We start from the raw sequence: 12,811 nt of genomic DNA, 5'->3' as shown, positions 1-12,811 counted from the left end.
ACTTCCTGAGTGTAGAGCACTATACTAAGCATTTGGGAGAGTACAATATAATAATAGACACATTAATAATGTTGGTATTTGTTAAGCGCTTACTATGTGCCGAGCACTGTTCTAAGCGCTGGGGTAGACACAGGGGAATCAGGTTGTCCCACGTGGGGCTCACAGTCTTAATCCCCATTTTTACAGATGAGGGAACTGAGGCACAGAGAAGTGAAGTGACTTGCCCACAGTCACACAGCCGACAAGTGGCAGAGCTGGGATTCGAACTCATGAGCCCTGACTCCAAAGCCCGTGCTCTTTCCACTGAGCCACGCTGCATTCCCTGGCTACAGTGAGCTTACGGTCTAAGGTGCAAGTTCAAGGGGGCGAAAGCTGAATGTTTGTTTGAAAAATTCATAACTCTGGAGTTACACAGCTCTCAAGCAGTGCCCGAATTAATGGGGACCTTGGAGATGAGGGGTGCAGTTGCTCTGGAGGAAGGGGCAGGAGGTTCCCCCGGAAAAAAGGTTTGAGGTTTGGATGGACTTGCATATGATGTCATTACACTAAGCTACATGTCTGGCTTAGCTCACGTGGAGTCTCGTGGGTCTGGGTATCTGGTATCCACAACCTGCAGGCAGCGGCAATTTTTGCCTGCCTCAGGATCAGCTCAGGACGGCCTCGTGTCTGAAGCCGGCCCTGGGTGACCCTGAGCGCTTCCTGGCGGTTGGGTCCTTTTGGGGTTTAAATTCTGAGTCTTATCCTTCTGTCAATCACAATCAATTAAGGGTATTTATTGAGTTCTTACTATGTGCAGAGCACTGTGCTAAGCACTTTAGGAGGGTACAGTACAATATAACTAGCAGACACGTTCCCTGCCTATAAGAAGCCATAATGTATAATAATCGTGGTATTTGTTAAGCACTTACTATGTGCCAGGTACTGTTCTAAGCACTGGGGTAGATACAAGGTAATCCAGTTGGTCACTGTCCCTGTCCTACATAATAATAATGATGGCATTTGTTAAGCGCTTACTATGTGCCAAGTACTGTTCTAAGTGCTGGGGAAATACAAGGTAATCGGGTAAGCGCTTTTCTTGAAGTTCAAACTGGAGCCACTTTTCTGGTCATTATCCTCATCACCATTAAGTCTAGAGGGATGATAATTCCGGACTAGAGTCTGAAGTCCAGATTAGAGGGCCACCTGCTCTCTGTCCTCAAGGAGCTGTCAATCTAAAGAGGTCATTCAAGCTCACATATTTGCGTCCGTGTTAAGAGAGAGCTTTCGTATTTCCAGCGTGTTATTGTGGGCCATTCTTCGTTCATCTGCTTTGGTTGATGGTTCACTAAGTAACTTCAGGTTAACTAAGTAAAAGTAACTCTTTTCAGTGCTCAACCTTCAGTGAAAGCAGTGGGGCCTAGTGGATAGAGCACGGGCCTGGCAGTAAGAAGGACGCGGGCTCTAATCCCAGCTCTGCCTCATGCGTGCTGCGAGACCTTGGGCAAGTCACTTCACTTCTCTGTGCCTCAGTTTCCTCATCTATAAAATGGGGATTGTCCGCGAGGCCCACGTGGGACAGATAGTGCATCCAAGCAGATTAGCTTGTATCGACCCCAGGGATTGGTACAGTGCCTGGCATATTCTAAGTGCTTAAAAAACAAAAAAAGGAGCAATGACCAGGTCCACAATGAACGAATGAAGTCTCTTCCCCACATTATTGCCACAAGCACCGATTCAGTAGCGTGTGTGTGTGTGTGTGTCTGATTTTAATTCTGAGAATGAATTAAAGAACAGGTCAGGGCCTGGGCTGACTGGGAGGAAGGGATTGAAGAAGGCTGTTCGGAGGAGATGCTTTGAGAAGTCATAAATTAGGTCCTTGGAATTGGGAACCAGTGGTACACTATCAGAACTATTGCGGATGGAAGCGGGGCATTTTAGGAAAGATGTGTCCATGGCGTCGCTATGGGTCGGAGATGACTCGACAGCATAAGGCAAGGTGGGACCCTCCTTGGGGAGACCAGAACCTCCTAGGGAGACAGCACCGTCCTGCGGGGTCACCTGACTCTGAGCACCTGGTCTGATGTCTTGAGGGAGCTGGGGAGGCAAATGACCAGCTCAACCCAGAGGATGTAATGGGGGATCGGGGTGCCAGGTTGGGGGAGGCGGAGCCTCCTCACCCCCGGGCATGATTGATCAATTGATTGAGCAGAGCAGATGTTGAGCAAGTTCAAGCCATTCAAGCCCACATTATTGCCACAAGCACCAATTCAGTAGCGTGTGAGCCTCTTAAAGCCATTCAACCCTGCAAACGAAAGGGCCGGGAAAAGAAATTCATGCTGAAGGAAGGGAGGCTGGGATTCATGGAAACTGATAGCGCCCACCCCGGGGACCTTCCCATGTGCTCTAAGTAACTTCTTCGGCGCTTTGCTCATTACTTGGACATCATCATGTGAAGTTGCCAGTTTTTCATTTTCAGGAGATGACTGTGTCAGATGTTCACGCCTCAGAGGGCTCTCTCCTCCGAACACTAGACAGCAATTGCTTTTCTCTCCTCTCCCTCCCCCTCGCCTGGACTGGTCGGTGGCTCGAGGTTCCGTGGGAAGGAGAGGTTTGACCCTCGAATGGTGGGGAAAGAGTAACGCGGGCAGGGAATTTATCTGCCGAGTCTGTTATATTGTACTCTCCCAAGCGCTCAGTGCCCTGCAACACGGTAAGCACTCAATAAATACGATTGATTGGTTGCTTGATGGAGGGGGTTTTCCCAGCTTGTGCCAGGTCCTGCCTGCCTGGGAAGCAGAGCGGGATAGCCCAGTTCTTGTCTTCAGGGAGAGAAGAAAGGTTTCTAGATGCCATTTTTCCCAGCTCTGGTAAGTGGCTTCCTTTCCTTTATCAACCGGCTTGGCTGCTGTGACTCCCAGCTTCTCTCTAGCATCCCAGCTGGCTCCACGATCACAAGTGGGCGTCTCGTGGCCAAAAGCAGGTTGGGATCGGGGGCAGGGACCTTTTGAAAGCAGTTAGGGCACATTCCTTGCCCACAACTTTTTATTTGTTAAAAAAAAAAAACCATTAAAAAAATAAAAATTTGCAGCCCTATGGGTTTATTAATTATGGTATCTGTTAAGCGCTTACTCTGTGCCAAGCACTCTTCTAAGCACTGGTGTAGATACAGGGTGATCAAGTTGCCCCATGTGGGGGTCACAGTCTTAATCCCCATTTCACAGATGAGGTAAATGAGGCACAGAGAGGTTAAGTGACTTGCCCAAAGTCACACAGCAGACAAGTGGTTGATCTGGGATTAGAACTCACATCCTCTGACTCCGAAGCCCGTGCTCTTTCTACTAAGCCACCCTGCTCTAAGATCACTGAGGGCAGGGGATGTGCCTTACCAGTTCTGTTATATTGTCCTCTCTCAACTGCTTGTTACAGTGCTTTGCTCACAGTAAGTGCTCAATAAATACCAAGGATGGATGGGTTGATTAAGAAGTGTAGGAGAAGCAGCATGGCCTAGTGGAAAGAGCAAAGGCTTGGGAGCTCGGAGGACCTGGGTTCTAATCCCGGCTCTGCCACTTGTCTGTTACGTGAACTTGGGCAAGTCACTTCACTTCTGTGTCCATTACCTCATCTGTAGAATGGGGATTAAGAATGTGAGCCCCATGTGGGTGGGCTTTGTCCAATCTTCTACCTACCCTAGTCTTTAGTACAGTGTCTGGCACATAATAAGTGCTTAACAAACACCATTTAAAAAAAAATGAGTTCTGCAGTAAGAAGAGGAGAGTGGGTCTGAGAGGGAGGTCCCCAGTCTTCTAAGAGAACACTGTTAGTGGTGATCTGTCCGGCTGAATCCACTGGAGCTGGCAGAAGGGATGTGGGGCTGGGGGCTGAGGTGGGAGATAGGCGAGAGTTGGGGACCAGGGAGGGGACGGTTCAGGAGGAGGTACTCTTTAGAGCATCGGAAGTAAGAAAGAGGGACTTTGGCCTCATCCCCTATTAAGCCTCGGTAGGGCTTTCCCCACCTAGAGAATCAGTAGACCAATCAGTGGTATTTACTGAATGCTTATTGTGTGCAGAGCACTGCAGTTCTGCTTGGGAATGAACAATACAGAGTTGGTAGAAAAGGTCTAGCGTGGAAAAGACAGGAATCTGGTGTTTACTGAACACCCACTTGGTATGGCACACTCTACTAGGCCCTTGGGGAAGACAGAGTAACCAAGTGATATCTTCCCTGATTTAGAGGATGAGCCTCACTTGGGGATAAGAGGAGAGTGAAGTTTCGGAGTCCGCGTTGGGGATTCAAGCACATAATGTTTCAGAGGGGCCATCTGCTTGGGAGCTGGTCCTCACTGAGAGCTAGCGTGGCCGCCGATGGCCATCCGGAATCCAGGGATGGACCAGCTGTGAATTGGACTGTCCCGAATCGAACCAGAGGAATGGCCACCCTCTTGAGAGAAGCAGCGTGGCCTAGAGGAAAAAGCACAGGCCTTGGGAGTGGGAGGATGTGGGTTCTAATCCCGGCTCCACCACTTGTCTGCTGTATGACCTTGGGCAAGTCATTTCTCTGTGCCTTATTTTAAAATGAGGAGTTAGACTGTGAGCCCCTCATGAGCCTGGAGTGGATCCAACCTGATTAGCTTGTATCTACTCCAGTGCTTAGTACAATGCTTGACACAGTAAGCACTTAACAAATACCATTTAAGAAAAAAAAAGAAACAGTGGCCTCCTGCTTCTCCGCAGCTCAGCCCAGCTAAGCCCGGTGAAAGGCTGTAGCCCCAGTCCCTAATCCCCACTACAGATTCCTTGAAAAGAAATTGAGGAATCAAGGAATTCTTTTCAGATTCCCTGAAAAGAAAAGGGAGATGCCTGGGGAGATTCCTCACTTTGGAGACCATTTTATGGCTGGTTATATGGGGTTTTGTGCTTGGTTTTTGAAACTTTTAGTTCACCCGGGTCCAGATATTTTAAATGTTTCAGCGATGGAAAAATACAGGGACAGTCAGTAACTGGTTGATGCATTATTATGGCATTGATTACATTATGACTATGTGCTAGGCCCCGGGGTAGATACAAGGTTATGAGATCAGACACAGTCCCTGTCCTACATGAGGCTCACATTTTACCTTAACCACATTTTACAGATGAGGAAACTAAGGTCCAGAGAGGTTGCGACTTGCTTAAGGTCACCCAGTGGGATAATGGCAGAGCTGGAGGCTCGAACCTGGATCTCCTGCTTCCTAACCCTGCACTCTTTCCAAACAGTTAATCAAATAATGGTATTTATTGAGCACTTATTGTATACAGAGCACTGTACTAAGCCCTTGAGAGAGTACAAATCAAGAGTTGGTAGTCATATTCCCTGCTCACAACAATCAATCAGCCAGCGGTATTCACTGATCTATTTGTGTGCAGAGCACTGTGTACTAAGCGTTTAGGAGAGTGCAATAGAGTCGGTAGACATGATCCCTGCCCACGGAGAGATTACAGTCTAGTGGAGGAGCTGACAAATTATCTCATTTCTTGCTTGCACCTAGTGGAGTTAACAGAATTCAATTCTTTCTTGTCCAGATACCACCAAGGTCACGTTTTAGCTCTTTGTTAGTCATATTTATTGAGAGCTTACTGTGTGTAGAGCACTGTACTAAGCGCTTGGGAGAGTACAATATAACAATAAACAGACACATTCCCTGCCCACAACGACCTTACAGTCTAGAGGGGCTGATTAAGGTTAAATTCACTGTTCTTAGTTCACTTCTGAAGTGCAGCCTACCTCCTTCAATTCCTTCCGCCCATCATTTCTGTCTTGGCTCAACTCTGCTTTGGTTTCAACCAATGAAGGGATGATGTGGTGAAGCTACTTTCCAACAAGGTTGGTGGCTTGGGCCCTAGAAGCAGGTGACCTCTCTGCGCATCCAAGAGAGGGGCCTCTTTTCTGCAGATTGGGAATAGTTCAACTTGGAAAAAGCTGTAAGGAAACGATTCTCGATCCATTTATTCCCACTCTCCCAAATGCTTAGTACACTGCTCTGCACACAGCAAGCGCTCAATAAATATGATTGATCAATAGATCCATCAACCATTTTTTGGGTGCCCACCCTGTGAAGAGTTCGGGAGAGAATGAAAGATTTTTTTAGAAGACTCAGTTCCTCCCCTTACGGAGGATCCAGTCAAGCTGGGGGAGGGAGCCCAGGTGGATGCTGTGGGAATCCACTCTTGGACAATTAAGCGGGCACCATTTGAGAATGGTTGGGTTGGAAATGAGTTCTGCAGTCAGTAGAGAAGAGTGGGCTTGAGAGAGACGTCCCAGATCATCCAAGCGAGTGCTGTTAGTGATGATCTGTCCCACTGCATCATCCACACTCTCCCACAAGGCCCAGCTACCCATGTTGCAAGGTGCAAGCTGTAGCTGGGGAGGGTTTTCTTGCCCTTCATCCCCTCCGCTCTCCTTGCCATGCCCTTTCTTGACTTTGGGCCCCTGACGATGTTCAACCCCTCTTCTGATCTCACAGTTTGACTTTCAACCAATCTATGGTATTTATTGCGTGCTTACTGAGTGCAGAACACCGTCCTAAACACTTAGCGATAGAGGGTAGAGGCACAGTCGCAGGGCAAATACCCAAGTTTCCAAGGTGCTGCAGAGGCATTAAGGGGTGGATTTAGGGTGGGAAGATCAGATCGGGCACTGGAGGGGTGTGGATGGAGCAGACCCGGTCCGCCTGAAAAATCTCCAGGGGTGCTGCCCTCCCCAATTTCCAAGCAGAATCCACCGCTATCCTTTTTTATGGTATTAAGAGCTTCATATGTGTCAAACACTGTTCTAAGCTAGGTACAAGTTAATTAAGTCTGACACAGCCCCTGTTCCACAAGGGGCTCACAGTCTAAGTAGGAGGGAAAACAAGTTTTTGATCCCCGTTTTACAGTTGAGGAATCCGAGACACAAAGAAGCGATTTGCCCAAGGTCACACAGCCAGCAATTGGCAGAGCCAGGATTAGAAACCTGGTCCTCTGACTCCTCCCTCTAGGCCTCACTGCTTCCTTAGACCTTCTCACATAGCCTTCCCTCAGAGGTTCGGTCTCTGTGACCCAACGGGGCCTCGAGAGATTTAGAAACCAACTCGACCAGGCCTCAGAACCAACACGGTGCCCAGAGTACCCTGCCAAGCACCTATAGCAGAGAGCAAGCCGCCCATGGATGGGCCCGAAGGCAGCTCCCATCCTCGCCTAGTCCCACAAAGTCACGGGAGGGTGGGAGAGGAGGGTGGGAGAGGAGGGAGGAAGAGGAGGAGGGGCCTCCTCGGCTTGAAGGAGCGTGAGCTGTGTCTCGGCCCGAGAGTCAGCACAGCCTCTCCGGCGGGTTTCAGAAAGTGCATTTAAAAGTTTGAATTCAAAATTGATTTTGAAGTGCTCTAATCTAAAATAACCCTGATGTTAGCAGTGTGTCTCTAACTCCTGCTAGACTCTAGTTTTCTGGTTCAGTGCATTGGCACACAGTTCCCTGATGCTGTGAAATTGAGACTCATCTGGAGATTCAGGCTTTTTTCGACAGAGACCGCAGGGCACTAAAACTTGGATTTCATTAGGCTCGTGGGGAGAGTCGTCCTCAGCGGCCCGGGGACGGGCAGGGGAGCGAGTCTTCTGCGGTCGGTAGCCCCCGATCCGAGGCTTCCTGCCACTCTGGAGGACTACCGACATGGATACGGCACGCCCGTGGGTGAGGACGGCTAGCGGGGTCCGGGATCAGTGTCGTTCCCAGACGGCAAAGACGAATGTGAACGAGGACTTGATGAATAAGGCGCAGGGTGCCCTGATGGGTAAAGCCGGGGCCTGGGAGCCAGAAGGACCTGGGTTCTAATCCTGGCTCCATCGCTAGTCTGCTGAGTGATCTTGGGAAGGTCACTTCACTTTTCTGTGCCTCAGTTCCCTCATATGTAAAATTCATTTAATTGTATTTTTTGAGCACTTACTGTGTGCAGAGCACTGTGCTAAGCACTTGGAAAGTACAATTCAGCAACAGAGACAATCCCTACCCAATTAGGACAGTGAACCCTATGTCGGATACGGACTGCATCCAGCCTGGTTATCTTGTATCAACCTTAGAGGTTAGTAAAGCTCCTGGCACATAGTAAGTGATTACCAAATACCACTAAGGCTCAGGTGGGCCTGGGGCAGAGGACATCCAGTGGCCCACCCAGATGAAAGGTGAATACCTCCCAGCTTCCCAGAGCCTATGTATCCCATCTCTGAGCAGGGCCGAGCATGGTGGATGGTCTGAAAAGGGTTGTCCAGGGGATGCCTCTTCTTCTGGGCCTCAGGCCTCAGTGTCCCCAAAAGTGATGCTCCTTTGATTCTTGAGGGGGCTCCAGGATTGGCGAGGTAGGAGAAGCAGAACCCCCTCCCCACCCCAGGGCTCCCCACCAGGTAAATAGGAAGCCCCAAGGACAGGCAATTTGGAGATTGGGATACAGATGGGGCCTCCTCATCATTCCATGCTCAAGTTCTACTGCCCCCTCCCGAGACCTGTACAGTTCTCTACATACAGTAAGGACTCCATAAATTCCATTGATTGATTGATAGTTCAAATTTTTGACACTTCTCCTATCTTCCCCATAACCTGGGAATTCAGCGTGGCCTAGTGGCAAGAGCACGGGCTTGGGAATCAGAGGAACATGGGCTCTAATCCCGGCTCTGCCACTTGTCAGCTGTGTGACTTTGGGCAAGTCACTTAACTCCTCTGTGCCTCAGTTACCTCATCTGAAAAATAGGGATTAAGACTGTGAGCCCCACATGGGACAACCTGATAAACTTGTATCTACCCCAGCGCTTAGAACAGTGCTTGACACATAGGAAGTGCTTAACAAATACCATCATTATTATTATTATTATTATTAACTCCTTGAGGACTGGGGCCAGGATCATTCATTCCAAAGAACTAACTCCCAAGTGCCTCTTCCTGAGCAGTGAGCAAAGGGGACTCATCATTGATAATCTATTGATGTCGCTGGGACCTGGGGGACACAGAAAGGACCGTGATCAATCACTGTGGTATGTACTGCGCGCTTAATATGTGCACACTATATCAAGTGCTTGAGAGAGTTCAGTAGAGCTGGTAGAGACGTTGACCCTCTGGGGACAAGAGACTCCCTTACATAGGGCAGGGAGACCCACACCCACGCTCTGTGGCATTTATTAATAATAATAATAATGTTGGTATTTGTTAAGCGCTTACTATGTGCTGAGTACTGTTCTAAGCGCTGGGGTAGACACAGGGGAATCAGGTTGTCCCACGTGGGGCTCACAGTCTTAATCCCCATTTTACAGATGAGGTAACTGAGGAACCGAGAAGTTAAGTGACTTGCCCAAAGTCACATAGCTGACAAGTGGCCGAGCAGGGATTCGAACCCTACCAAGTGCAGAGCACTGTACCAGGCACATGGGAGAGTACAATACAAGTCAAAGTTGCAGTCCTCATCCTCGAGCACCTTGCAGTGCTTCTGCTTCTTGGGCCTGGAGTGACTCCCGTCATCACTCCCGTTTGACTGTAAGCTCCTCGTGGGCAGGTATTGCATCTCGTGCTTCTATTGTACCTTATTCGTCCATTCATTCGATCGTATTTATTGAGCGCTTACTGTGTGCCGAGCACTCTACTAAGCGCTTAGGGGAGTACAATATAACAATAAGCAGTAATATAACGATAAGCTCAGAAGGCGCTTACCTACCCAAGTCTTAATAATCAGTCAATCAACAGTATCTGTTGATCGTTTACCACACACAGAGCAACGTACCATGTGCTAGGGAGAATACAACACAGTAGATCAGGTATTCCTTGCCCACAAGGAGCTTACAGGCCAGAGAGAAGTTTGTAAGCTCATCGTCTAGACTTGTTGTGGGTAGGGAATACGTCTGCCAATTCTGCATTGTATTCTCCCGAGCGCTTTGCACATAGTAAGCACTCGATAAATTCCAGCGATCGATTGATTTGAACACTCACATGGGGAATAATTTCACTTGTCTCTCCTGTTAGAGGGTAAACTCCTTGTGGCAAGGAACATGTCACTCTACCCTTCTTCAAAGCCTTACTGAAGGCACATCTCCTCCAAGAGGCCTTTTCTGATTAAGCCCCCTTTTCCTCTTCTCCCTTCTGCGTCGCCCTGACTTGCTCCCTTTGTTCTCCCCCCCCCCCCCCCCAGCCCCACAGCACTAATGTTCAGATCTCTAATTTATTTAATGTACTTTATTTATATGTATTGATATCTGTCTCTCCCCAACTCTAGACTGTAAGCTCGTTTTGATCAGGGAATGTATCTGTTTATTGTTGGATTGTACTCTCCGAAGAGCTTAGTACAGTGCTCTGCACACACTAAGTGCTCAATAAATATGATTGAATGAACGAATGTTATTTGTACTTCCCAAGTGTCTAGTACAGTGTATCACACCGAGTGGGTGCTCAGTAAGTGCTGCTATTACTGCGACTAACACTTGACCTGCAAACAAATGCCCTTGGAGGCGGGGACGGCAAAGGCAGCACTCTTTCCTCCTTGGCTGGCGTGACCCTCAGGGTGAGCACTAAGGTCAGTAGAGGATTGGGAGCGTGGGAATTAATGAGCACTTTAGGCAGGAGCAGCAGAAACAAATTTAAACACTTGTTCTAGGTGGCTTTTGATTCCCAGCGAGTAGGAAATGCCATTAGTTCTGGCCTCACTGTACCGCGAGCCGGGACCCTCTGATAGGAATGCACTCAGACGAAAAATTGTGGAGATAAAACTGGTGTGAAATGTGGAATTTCTCATAAGGCTGGATGTGTTCGTGTGAAATGAAGTTACTTCTGAGAAAACCAGATTTAAAGAGATTCTGCAGAATTAGATTAGACTTTCAAATTTTCTTATTAAACATGATTGATGCCTTAAAAAAAAAAAAGGCTTCAGCGCCTGTCCGAACCGGCTTCTGTCTTGGTCCAAAAACCCCCCTACAGAGACCCCAGCCCCACATCTGAAGCCGGATCTCTCAGAGACCTGAGAAGTCGGTGGGTGGATTGTTGCTCGCCTCCCTGAGACCCAGAGTTGGGCGGTGGGGAGAGGGGCTTTGGCTCTCTGGGGCGACCAGAGCCTGTGAAGAGTGACCGGGGACCCCTATCCCCACTCTTCATCCTGCTCTGTTCCCCCAGCCCCGGCCCTGCAGCTGCCGGGGCAAGAAACAGCTCAGACCTAGGGACTGGACTCTTCTCCAGGCCTGATCTGCCTTTGAGGGAGTCTGCAGAAGAAAAACCAGGAGTCCAACTGTGAGCTCACCTTTGGTGTGGCTCAGGGGCCCTGGACAGCTGGATACCACTTGAGGAAACGTGGACCGGCACAGGTTGAAAGGGGAGAAGGAAGAGAGAAGGGTGAAGGGAGAGGGGAGACAGATGGGAGGGAGAGGGGAGAAATGGGTAGAGGAGAGACAGGAGAGGGGAGATGGAAGATGGGAGACAGATGAGAGAGGGGAGAAGGGAGACAGGGGAGTGGAGGGGGTTGACAGGAGATGGGAGACAGAGATGGGAGGGGGAGATAGAGATGGGAGAGGGAAGAGAGGGGAGGCAGAGGAGTGTTGATGTGTGAAGGGAGAGGGGAGACGGGATGGGAGAAGAGAGATGGGTGAAGGGAGAGGGGAGATGGGAGATGGGAGAGGGACGTCACCATTGATCCCTCATTGAGTATGACTGTCCTCATTGGGATGTGCCCAGCTTGGGATGCCCCCTAAACCCAGATGGGGATCTAGCAGACTCTCTCCTCTCTCTGGTTGTCCAAGAGAGGAGTTTCTGGATAAGGTAACGATGGCCACCCTAGACACCCTGAGAGCTTGAGGGACTCTGAGAAATGCTATTGGGAGAGCAAAGGAGGAGAGGAATCGGTGATTCCTCGGACTCCTAGAGCCCACGTGGCCGAGGACAGGCGAGGGAGGCATTTCGAGGAGATCGGAAAACAGCGGGTATTTTCGAGGTTGACCAGAAATTCCCAGGGAATGTTTCCAAACTTTTTCTGAAGGAACATAAAGCCGGTTTTTTTAACAGTGAGGAGGACTTTAGAGGAATTAACCATAGATTTGATTTTTCGATAATGCTAACACGGACCCCGAAAGAACTCCTGCAGAGGGATTCGGTCTGTGATGGACAGCATTTGTGCCCCGCAGCTCACCTCATGCTGGGCTGGGGGTCTGCCTCCTCCTGCATGGGGAGTAGGTCAGGGGAGGCAGGAGGGTTAGAGTCTCACCCTCAGACTGGAGATGGTGCTGAGTCCCTACCCGGCAGGGGTCTCTGCACCCAGGAAGCGTTCAGTAAATAGCACTGTTTGGGCTGTTCGGGAGGGTGGAGAGGGCCGACCAGCATGGACGGCTCTCCAAGTAGCCGGAGGGTGGGCGGCCACTAGGGTCATCACCCACCTGGCCCAGAGGGGATGACCACCTGCCAGAAAGCAACCCTTTGCACCTTTCTCAAGAACCTCCAGTTGACCTATCATTGTGGGTAGGGGACGAGTCTACCAACTCTGTTATACCGTACTCGCCCCAGCGCTTAGTACAGTGCTCTGCACACACTAAGTGCTCAATAAGTATGATCGATCAGTGGCTTGCGTGCTTGAGAGTTAACCGAAATAAGGCCCCTCGTCCCCCGGGTTTACATCCCAGTCCGCCTGACTGACACTGGAGGTTCTAGACTATAAGCTCATTGTAGGCAGGAAATGTATCTTCCAACTCTGTTACACTGCTCTCTCCCCAGGCACTTACTACAGTGCTCTGCACACAGTAAGTGCTCAGTAAATACCTCTGATTGGTTCCCTTTCAGGGATGGGGGTTGGATGTTGAAAACAGGTCT

At 49.5% G+C, this 12,811-nt stretch overlaps 1 protein-coding gene across 4 annotated transcripts in view; it reads left to right on the top strand.

Moving 5' to 3' along the window:
- The window catches only part of LMO1 (LIM domain only 1), a 77,824-nt gene that overhangs the window by 34,428 nt on the left and 30,585 nt on the right, over positions 1-12,811 (top strand). Inside the window, exon 1 of one of the 4 annotated variants that reach the window (XM_029061641.2) lies at positions 7,663-7,681. The exons of the other annotated variants lie outside the window; for them this stretch is intronic. The gene's annotated coding sequence lies outside the window, so the exon portion shown is untranslated. Of the gene's footprint in view, positions 1-7,662; positions 7,682-12,811 lie in introns of those variants that run through there. 4 annotated transcript variants of the gene reach the window in all.

Source organism: Ornithorhynchus anatinus, chromosome 3 (genome assembly GCF_004115215.2).
Source record: "Ornithorhynchus anatinus isolate Pmale09 chromosome 3, mOrnAna1.pri.v4, whole genome shotgun sequence".
NCBI classification, from domain to species: Eukaryota; Metazoa; Chordata; class Mammalia; order Monotremata; family Ornithorhynchidae; genus Ornithorhynchus; species Ornithorhynchus anatinus.
Note: the sequence above shows the minus strand (reverse complement) of the source record. Positions and strands in the feature narration are given on the sequence as shown.